This window comes from Prionailurus bengalensis, chromosome D4, assembly GCF_016509475.1.
Source record: "Prionailurus bengalensis isolate Pbe53 chromosome D4, Fcat_Pben_1.1_paternal_pri, whole genome shotgun sequence".
Classification (NCBI taxonomy): Eukaryota; Metazoa; Chordata; class Mammalia; order Carnivora; family Felidae; genus Prionailurus; species Prionailurus bengalensis.
In genome coordinates this window covers 29,135,360-29,145,921 of record NC_057359.1, presented here as the reverse complement: position 1 = coordinate 29,145,921, position 10,562 = coordinate 29,135,360, and the positions used below count along the sequence as shown (strand labels likewise).

Genomic DNA, 10,562 nt, shown 5'->3' with positions numbered 1-10,562 from the left:
TTTTGCTTCCAGGGAAGCAGAGACATGAATTTTCTGTGCTTCTCTCCCTTCTTTTACTCTCTTCCCTCCTGTCCCCCTCCCTCCCGCCCCACCCCGTCAGCAGTGCTGGCAATATCCTTTTCCTTGCCTGACACTGGTTTTCACATGGATTCCACAGAGTGTCAAAACACTTGTCACTTATTACTCCACACCAAGCCACTTTACTCCTAAAGAACCAAAAGCAAGGCAAAATAAGTATGTGTGTGGTAAGGCCTTCTTCTTAAATCCAATTCCACAATTTTATACCGTGAGTCCAAATCCTATCCCTCATACACAGACTGGTAATGAAGTCTACAATGTCAGCCTTTCCTTTTCCCCAGTCGCAACATAATCATGATGATAACTTCCTGTATTTGGGGTTTTGGGTAGGACACTCGGATTCTTTTATGCGGAAAGTTTCACATTTAACTTTTCTGTAGAAAAGCAGAGTTAAATCAGTGTTGAACATCTCACTGGCCTCTGGTGTTTCCCTCACTATGACGAATCCACGGATATCAGCCGGGATTCTTGGTGGCAAGCCACAGGATTGGACACAATGTTAAAAGTAAAAGGGAACTGATCAAAAGTATCTAAAAGCCCACAGAATTGTCAGGCAGACAGGACTTGGTGCCAGGCAGCTAACAGTGCCCAGACCTGGCTTCAGAATGACCTGTGAGGAACCTCCTGCTGTCGCCACCAAATCCTGCCACATAGAACCTTTGTGGCTTGTTTGTGCGAGGCCCACCACCCCCACAGGGACACAGTCCCTGTCCCCACTCTGGGGCACCAGTGCATCTGACAACCTGTACGTTGGCTGGAAGGGCACCTGGAAAAGCACCTGTCTGGCTCATTTTGCTTCCATGACATTACTGGACACCTTGGATACCAGTGGTCTCCTACTTACAGGAAGGGGTCAGGGCCTAGGCAGCTAGAGAGAATAAAAACTCCACAATATGTATCACCTACTCTTTAGCATTCGAGAAGGTTGAGTACCATGAAACAGCCCGACTACTAATCCAGAAGAGGTAGAGAAGGGCCCTTGGCAGAGAGCCAGTGCGCAGACACCTGAGGCCGAGTTTCTCCAGTGTGGCGCAATTGACAGTGTAGAGCAGGTGCATCCATGTGGGGGTGTCACGTGCGCTGGAGGGTGTTAGCAGCATCCCTGGCCTCTCCCCACTACATGCCAGCCCAGCGGCGACAAGACTCTCTCCAGAATGGGGGGAACCCCCCTCACCCTCCGGTGGAGAACCATTGCTCTAGCTGGGGGGTTGTTGTTTCCGGAAAGACATCCTGGAGAGAAACACAGTTTCAGACATGTAAATTAGACTTAATAGGATCCTAATAGAACTAGATAATCTGAATCCAAAATTCTTAGGGAAAAAATAAGCAATCAGGAACAGGCAGGAAAAATCTGACAGTAAAGTGTAATGCGGTATAAAGAGATGGAACAAGCACTGGCATGTGCTTTAAGGCTGCAGTGTGACCGCAGTGTGGTAGGACCAAGGGAGCCGCACACAAGAGACCCCCATCTGGGTGGCGAGCCCCTCCTCATGGACCCAGCCAGAAGTCCTCAGGTCCCGCACAGGCCTGGGCAGCCTCTAATCCCGTCAGTCCCTGTTTCCTCCCTGCCAGTTTTCCCTTGGCTGGCAGAACATTCTAGGGCTTCCCCTCAGCCTGAGAGCTGGTCCCTGCTTGTCCCCTGACCTTTTCCCGGGGAGCGCTCCCAGGCTTCATCTTTGCACCTCTGCCCTGTGTACTTTCCCTGCACTGGGCTTTCACGTAGTATCTTTGTGCAGAGGGGCCACGCCCTCTCCTGGACCACAGGCCTGGACGTCCCACTACCCACTGGGCATCCCCTGGAGGTCGGATGACCATCTCAAATTAACATGTGCAAAGCCGATGCCACCAGTTCCATGCCATCCCCCTAAACCCACGATCTTCCCACATCAGTGGATGGTAACTCCATCTTTCCAGTGACTGAGACCCAATTCTGTAGTTACTCTTGATTCTTCTCTCTCTCCCACATCCAAGCCATTAGAATATTCTGACCATTTCTTGCCCTCCACTCTTAGACACCGTCATCTGCCTGGCCTCCCTGCTCCTGCCCACCTTGCTGCAAGCAGCCTTAGAGATCTCTCTCCAGTGCAACATGGCATGCCACTGTTCCAGGCATTCCAAATGCTCCGCACTTCACGCTGAGTAAAACCCAACATTCTTAAAATGGCTTTAAGGCCCCACACAATCTGGACCCCTTTTACTCTCTGACTTCTCCTAATTTTCTCTGCAACTCCTTCACCCACCTACCACCACCACCACATGGGCCCCCAACAGTGACTCCACACATGGTATACTCCAACACCAGGGCCTTTGAACGGGCTGTCCTGAACCTCCTAGACATGCAGGCCAGTTCCCTTGTCTGCTCACAGGTCACCGTCTCCATGAGGCCTCCCTGACATTGACAATTGCACTCCACTCTCCTCCACTTCTCACCCTGCACCTTGGCTTTTGTCCCCGACACACCACTCCTAGACACCAGGTAATCTGCTTACACCTTTTGTCTATTCTTGTCTCCACTACAGGTACCTGAAATAGTTGCAGGCATATCAAAGATGCCCAATAATTATTTTTTGAATTGATCTGTAAAGGGATTTAGTATATGATAAAAGCATTTTGATCAACAGGGAAAAGATGATGATGGGAAATCCAGTTGGATCTCCACTTCTTTGATGAAAAGACACATTCCAAAATAAAATGTCCAACCCTCTTTCTTTACCAAATGTCAGCATCTTGAAGTCTGGGCTGGGGTTCTCTCCACAGAAGGCTCTGGTAGTTCTGCTTGGAACTGGGTGGTAGGAAGGCTGCTGCTACTCTGGGAAGAGAGCCTATTACTAAGATAAATAAAAAGCCGTTTATAGAAGCAGAACCTCCCTGATGTAGAAAGAATGTTTTTCTATTTCATTTAGAATTCCTTGCTTCCCCCTCCCCCCACACCCACGTCCCTGCCTGGGTCTGCAAGTCGAAGTCCCAGGGCCACAGCTTCCAAGAAGGCCTCTTAGTCCTTTGTGGGGAGGCCAGGGAGGAGGGAAGGGGTCTTTCCCTGCCCGAGGTGGGGAGGGCCTGAGGTCCCACCCATATCATATGGAAACTTCCACAAATTCTCCATTTGGGGCCCTTCAGCCAAATGGGAGCACTTTCTATGTAAGATAGAAAACCCACGGGCACCTGGGTAGCTCAGTCAGTTAAGTGTCCAATTCTTGATTTCATCTAGGGTCATGATCTCACAGTTTATGAGATTGAGCCGAGTTGGGCTCTGTGCTCACAGCATAGAGCCTGCTTAGGATTCTCTCTCTCTCTCTCTCTCTCTCTGCTCCTCCCCTGTTCACATTCTCTCTCTCTCAAAATAAGTAAACATTAAAAAAGAAAACCCAGAAACCAGGACACCTGGGTGGCTCAGTCGGTCTTGGTTTCAGCTCGGGCATGATCTCACAGTTTGTGGGTTTGAGCCCTGCATCGGATTCTGTGCTGTCAGTGCAGCCCTGCTTGGGATTCTTTCTCTTCCTCTCTCTCTGCTCCTCCCCTGCTGGCTGTGTCTCTCTCTCAAAAATAAACATTTATTTTTTTTAAAATTTTTTTTTCAACGTTTATTTATTTTTGGGACAGAGAGAGACAGAGCATGAATGGGGGTGGGGCAGAGAGAGAGGGAGACACAGAATCGGAAACAGGCTCCAGGCTCTGAGCCATCAGCCCAGAGCCCGAGGCGGGGCTCGAACTCACGGACCGCGAGATTGTGACCTGGCTGAAGTCGGACGCTTAACCGACTGCGCCACCCAGGCGCCCCTAAACATTTTTTTTTAAAGAAACCCCAGAAACCACAGAAGACAAATAAAATTGACCATACAGAAACTTTAGCCAATAATCCAGGGCACCTGCATGGCTTAGTTGGTTGTCTGACTCTTGATCTTGGTTTTGGCTCAGATCATGGTCTCATGGTTTGTGAGATAGAGCCACATGTCAGGTTCCACACCTAGCATGGGATTCTCTCTCTCCCTCTTTCTCTGCACCCCCCAAATAAATAAAAAAATAAAAATTTAAAAACAAAATAACCAAAAATCTAAATAGAAATAACACTCTGGGGGAAATCATTTGCAACACATGACAAATAACTAAGTTTCTAACTGTAAAAGCTCTTTTACATCAATAGAAGGCCTCCCAACCCAGAGACTGATGGGCCAGTGATACAAACACTGTACACAATTAACAGGAGAAATACAAAGGACTCTGGCAAGACTTTTAAAAAATATTTAACACGGCTATGAGAAACTCAATTTTTTGTCCCATATCGATATGGTTGGAAAAGCCAAAAGGACTGACACGGCCAGATGGGTGAGGGGTGGGACACAGGCACTGTGTCCCACATACAGAGAGAAGGACAAGTGGTCATGTTGTAATATTTAAAATGTATACATCCCTGGGGCGCCTGGGTGGCTCAGTCGGTTAAGCATGACTTCAGCTCAGGTTGTCATCTTGTGGTTCGTGAGTTCAAACCCCACATCAGGCTCTGTGCTGACAGCCTGGAGCCTGCTTCAGATTCTGTGTCTCCCTCTCTCTCTCTGCCCCTCCCCAACTCGACCTCTGCCTCTCTCTCTCAAAAATAAAATTAAAAAAAATTTTTTAAGTAAAATTTAAAAAATAAAATATATACATCCCCAAAACAGTGTGGTAACAGAATCGCCATATGATCCAGCAATTCCACTTTTAGGTGTATCCCTGAAAGAACTGAAAGCAGGAACCCAGAGGAGTATTTGTCCACCATGTTCCCTGTGGCTATACACAGCAGCCAAAGATGGAAACGATCCAAGGGTCCATCGACAGATCAGTGGATCAACACAGGGGTCTATCCGGACAGAGGAATATTACCAGGAATGAGGCTCTGACACCTGCTATAGCATAGACAAAACTTGAGAATATTTTGTTAAGTGAACAAAGCCAGACACAAAAAGACAAATACTGTGTGATTACACACAATATTTATAAGAGGTGCCCAGAGTAGACAAATTTATAGAGACAGAATGGAGGTTGCCAGGGGCAGGGAGGGGGCGGTCTGGGGATGGAAGTTAGTGTTTAATGGGGACAGAGTTTCACCCTGGGGAGATGAAAAAGTTCTGTGGTGATGGTCGCACAACACTGGGAAGGTACTTAATGCCACTGCACTGTATGCTTGAAAATGGTTAAGACAGTAAATTTTCTTATGTAAATTTTCCAAAATTAAAATATTAAATAAAAAAATTTTACATATCCTGTTCTCCATTAACAAATATCCAGTTCTTCAGAGCCACCGTTTTCCATTTCGGGTTGCGCGGACCTCGCCGGAACCCACCCAGAGACACACTGGTGCCGTGAATATCCAGAATGCCCAGGGAGACTTCCTGCAGCACTGTTTCAAATAGGCACTCACTGAAAACAGCTCGAAAGCCCCGCGGTAAAGGGACGGTTAAACAGATCAACAAATGAACAAAGAGGAACACACACCCTAACAGTTGATGCTAGGCCCTGTTATCAGGGTTTTACATCAATTCATTCATCAAATTCTCACAACCACCTAACAGTTATCCAGTTTACAGATGAGGAAACAAACCCAGGGAGATGCACAGATGACGTCTGGCAGGGCCGGGCTCTGAGCAAAGGAGCCCACCAGCTATGTGCCACTACTGCCTCCTGAAGGATGTGATGTTCAGACCACAGGAACGTCCAAACAGAAGTCAAGCTCCTCCTGCGAGCCAATCTTGAAAGTCTGTCACATGGAAAGATCGGTGTGCGCTCTGCTCCCATGTGGGCACAGAGCCGGGGCCGTGGACGTGCGCTTACCGGAGTGCATCTGTGGAGTCAGTCTGTGCGGGGCCAGGCCCATCAAGCTCCTAATGGTGAAGGTTTCGGAGAAGGGACCAGGTGAACATGTGGCGGGAAACCTACTTTTTGCTCTACATATTGTTTCTATTTGTTTGCATCTTTGATGTATACCAAGAAAAAAAAATTGTATTCAGCAACACATACAGGTGGATTCAGGTTTGCCTGTTGCAAGACAGGCTTGTGTCAACCGGTGCTAGGAGGGAACGGGGGTTCAGGGCCACCTGGAGCTGCACAAGGGGACACCCTTCCTGGTATTTCCCGCACTTTGCTCAGCACCATGCCATTTTACAGCTTATTTAAGGGACTTATGTTCTAGCATTGAACATTGAGTCTTCTACTAAAAGACAACGTGGTTGCATCCAGATGCCAGACTTACAGGGAAGATGGCCTGAGGACTGGGGTTTCCCGAGCATCCCCGGTAGAAGCAGGGTGTGGGCCATGACCCAACATCCCAATTATCCTCTCATTTATCCCCATGACACACACTTACTTTGAGAGCCTCTCCTTACCGTACCTGATGTTCAAGTCCTGGGAGACTGAAATCAGGCGGTCGGGTGGTGGAGCCTGAAGCATCAGGCTGAGGAGCGCTGAGGTCTTAGCCCAGAGGGCTTCCTTTCCTTCTGCCTTTCCCATCTCCGGGAGTATCCTCTCCAGTCCTAGGACACTCCTGCCCCCGAGGCCTGTTCTGCCAGACCCGGTGCAACAAGGGAAGACTGTTAGAACGGAAAAGAACTTTCTGGAACACGGGGCTCTTGGCAGTACTGCCAGGGCCCAACCACATGCGGTTCCGGCACCTCCCGCACCGCCCACAGACAGGAACGCCTCCTGGGCTGGGCTCCGGCAGAGGAGCCACAGCCATAGGCCGGCAGAAGGAGCACAAGGAGGCTTAAGAAAAGAGAAACCGCGGCATCCTGCACCCCCTCAGTGTGACAGCGGCGTAAAGTGGAGCTGGAGCAGGTGGCGGGACGAGCCTTTTGAGAGTTCTCCGTCCCTTCCCAGTCCTGGGGGCTGAGGAGCCAAAGCCCTGGGCTCATTTTATCTCCACCAGGGCAGTTTCACGTGCGCTGTGTGGGACAGATGGAAATCTGCGGCCGGAGAGGCTTTTACCTGCATTTCTGCGTTCTGCTTTGCATCACGCATGCGCGCGCGCACACACACGCACACGCACACACACGCCGTTCTTGTTGCTATCACCAGCCCTTCCCAGGCCCGGCTCCCAAGCGTGGGCTGCTCCGGCAGGTCCTCTGCACCCGTGCTCCGACACCAGGGTGCCCGATCCCCACCCGCCATCCTGGCAGGAGGCTCTCAGCTACCAGTGCTGGTCCTGGGAACGTCTAGTTTTACGGGAGTTTCCTTCCGCCCCCGGGCTCGGCTGATGGCCGCCTCCTTCTTTTTTCACACCCTCTGGACTGGAACAGAAATGCCTTATTAGCCGATCAATCTCCCAGACAGCACCAAAGGGTGGGAAAAGATCTATAAAACCCCCCGCCTGTGAATAGCCCGGATCCGCCTCTCCTCCCATTCCACCCTGTAAACCCCCAGGGCCCAGCCAGGGAAGGCCCAGGTCATTGTCCTCAGGACAGTGGCCTGGGGCGGGGGCCATGAGTTCATGCCCTCCCCGCTGAGCTTGGCCTCGGGCACCACCCTGGGAGGTCCAGACAGCCCTTTAAACCCACACCTCCCTCAGGCTTCTCTCTACCCGCCCAGCCCCGACCTTGGGCTGAAGGGGCTCCAGAAGTCTAGGGTCCCTTAGGTATGGAGTCTTTACCATAGCTGGGCACCCCGCCCCCACCCCGCACTGAAGCCCCCCCACCTCCCCCTCTGTAGCAGGAGCCGGTTCAGCCCAAGGTGTCCTGAGGAGAGGGCACTCCAATGGACCATCTAACCCCAAAGCAGCTGCACTTTGTCACCTGCCTGTGACAGCTGCAGCAGCCCCTCTCTTACTTCTCAGGAATGGGGTGCGGTGGGCCCTGTCACCCCAGGCAGGCTGGCTAGCAGAGGCCACAGGCCTGGGGTGCCCAGAGATCTGTCAAGCAGGAGGCCCGCTGGGACAGACTACTCACTCACCAGTGTAGGTCTGCCCTGCTGAAGGGGTGGGCAGACCCCCTTCGTGCCCCTCATTCTCCTAGCCGGCCGCTCATCTACTGAATGAGCAAGTGGTTGGCCCAGAACATAGAGCTCTAAAAGCACTGGCCCTTGATCACAGCTCACTCAGCTTTTGCTTTCCAGCTGCCCGGTGGGTTTCAGGTGTCTTCGGTGAGGCCGACTGAGGCCGAGGCAGGCACTGTGAGATGGGCCGCCCCACGCGGCTCCCCACAGCTCCAACCCAGGCCAAGGCGCAGCCTGCACTCACCCTTTGCCAAGTGTCCACACTGAACCAGGCAGGCCAGGGAAGAAAGCCAGAACGCACTGGAAACATCTGTCTGAAGCCTCTCTTTTGGAGCTCTGTTCTTCATTTTAAAGGGATGGTGGAAGGTTAGGGACACAGTTTACTATTTCTGGTTCCTATACTTGGGGTACCGGGTTCTTCTTGCTATTGTGACATGTCTGTACCTCATTTGGGATGGAGTCTATTACTTCGATGTTTTGATTTGAAATTCCAATAAAAATAAATGCTTTGAAACCCTGTAATCCTAAAATAGAGGCCAAGAGGGAGAACTGAAACATCTTCCCTTGTATTTCTTCCCTGCCTCCTCCCCCACCTCCATTTCCAGTCCTGGTACAGACAGAGCTCCCAGCACTTTGGCCCTGGCTGAGGCCCAAAGCTGGGTGGTGGGAGCCGGACAGGCAGCAGGGGCTCCTGGGGTGGGGTGGGGGCTCCCACACCTCCTCCTTCTGAAGCTCGGACCCTCAGCCTAACTGCAGAAGAGGGGGCACAGGACCACCTCAGGCTGGCCAGGGGGTGGCAGCCAGGCCCCAGCCAGCCCAAGCACAGGGTGGAGGACCCAGGGGACACCAGAGGCCTGCTGGCCGCTGCCAAATATGCTGGAAGCCAAGGTGAACCGGGGAGATGGGCTCCTGTCCCCAGCCTGACTTGCTCTTGGAAGACACAGCGTCTGCTCACTGAGGGGTGGAGGCCCCTGGTTCTAGAGAGGTGGACGGTGTTTGGCAGTGCACCAGTCAACTCAGAGAACAAGACTGCTTCTTGGATAATTTCTGGTAGAACACCACCCGTCCTGTGTTTGACCGCCTGGCTGGGGCGGTGGCAGGCTCCCGCAGTGTCCCCCACATCCCTTGCAAGGGCTCGGCAGGCCTGGGCTCCTCCCAAGAAGGGAGACTGCTTACAGACTCCACTCCTGGTGGGGATCCCCCAACAGCCCCCATGAAGCGACTGGTTCCTGACGGCCAGTAAAGGCTGAGTGTTTCGGGGTCAGAGTTACCACTTAAGGAAGCTGTAAGGGGCAGGGACCAAGGTTTCTAGGTGTTTCTTTGCTTTGCTAGACCAGGGAACCCACGGGGATTTGTGGGACCCTCTGTTGGGGATGTGCGATCTTGCTGGTAAGAGGCTTGTTCCTCTTGGTTTACTTCCCACGCTCATTCTGGGGATGGTTCATCCCGTCACATCTGCTTCACATGGGAATCATGGCAGGGGTCAGGGGAACCACCAAGGCCAGAAACGGGGTCCGGGAGAGCAGACAGCAGAAACTGTGGCACCGAGAAAGTGTGCCAGACTGCCATGCAGTTTTTTTGTGACTCCTCCACAGCGACTTGAGTGCATCTGACTCAAGCTGCCATTTTCCCAAAGCAGGTCACCTGGAGTCACCTGACCCCACCCTGGCCCAGGCCCATTCTGACAGCAAATCGGATGAAGAGTGAGGCCTGTCAACCCTCAGCCTGTTGTGAAGAGGTGGGCCGTCCCTGACAAGTGCAGCACTGAGTGCACAGGCCACAGCATGTGGTGCAGTCCCAGGGAGGAAAATCCTGAGGCATGTGGACCCACATTCATACGCTGCCTGTCACTTAGTAGGACACCTCGGGGATCTGGCCTGTTAAACCCGTCGAGGCGAGATCCACAGTGGGAACCAGGATAGGGCAGGCTCACACCCAGATCCTGGTCTCCACCACAGCCCATCTTCTGTCCCCAGGGCTCCTGGGTCTTCTGCGAATTCTCCGGCCTGGACCGAGGCCACTCTTGGGAGGTGCCACGTGGTCGTGTGAAGAAAAGCAGCCCAGGGAGGGCAGGGTGCTTTCTAACTCAAATCCTACTACATGCCCTAGGTGACCCGCCACGGTTACCAGCATGAAGCTTTTTTCTGCAAGCAGATGAAACATTTAAAAAAGTAGCATGCCGGCCTTAGAGACCTGCCTCCTGGCTGACGGCGGCCACTCTGCAATCCAGCAGCCCCGCCAGGCTCTGGCCTTGGGCTCCTCTTCCGCACCCTCGCTGCCGTCCTCTTAGGAGATGCTGAGGTGCAAGCTAGGAAAACCTGTTCGAGATTCTGAAGAAACTCGGAAGGGGTGGATAACGGGGTGTGGTCAGAGCACCAACAGGAGGTCTCCGTGCAGGCCCACTCACTCTTCCTCCCTCACCTTCCCTGTGGTCCCTGTGGGGACCACACCCGACACAGGTAAGGATGCCCGCGTCTGCAAGCCGAGAAGGCAAACAACCCACGGGACTCAGCCGAAGCCGTGACCAG

At 52.3% G+C, this 10,562-nt stretch overlaps 1 long non-coding RNA gene across 1 annotated transcript; it reads right to left on the bottom strand.

The window, feature by feature from the left end:
• Window positions 1-2,793: 2,793 nt before the first annotated feature.
• LOC122475130 lies at window positions 2,794-8,711 on the bottom strand. The gene is made up of 3 exons (XR_006295099.1): window positions 6,440-8,711; window positions 5,711-5,933; window positions 2,794-2,906 (listed from the first exon to the last, which is right to left on the bottom strand). It is a non-coding gene; the product is annotated as an uncharacterized LOC122475130 (long non-coding RNA).
• Between the last annotated feature and the right edge of the window lie 1,851 nt (window positions 8,712-10,562).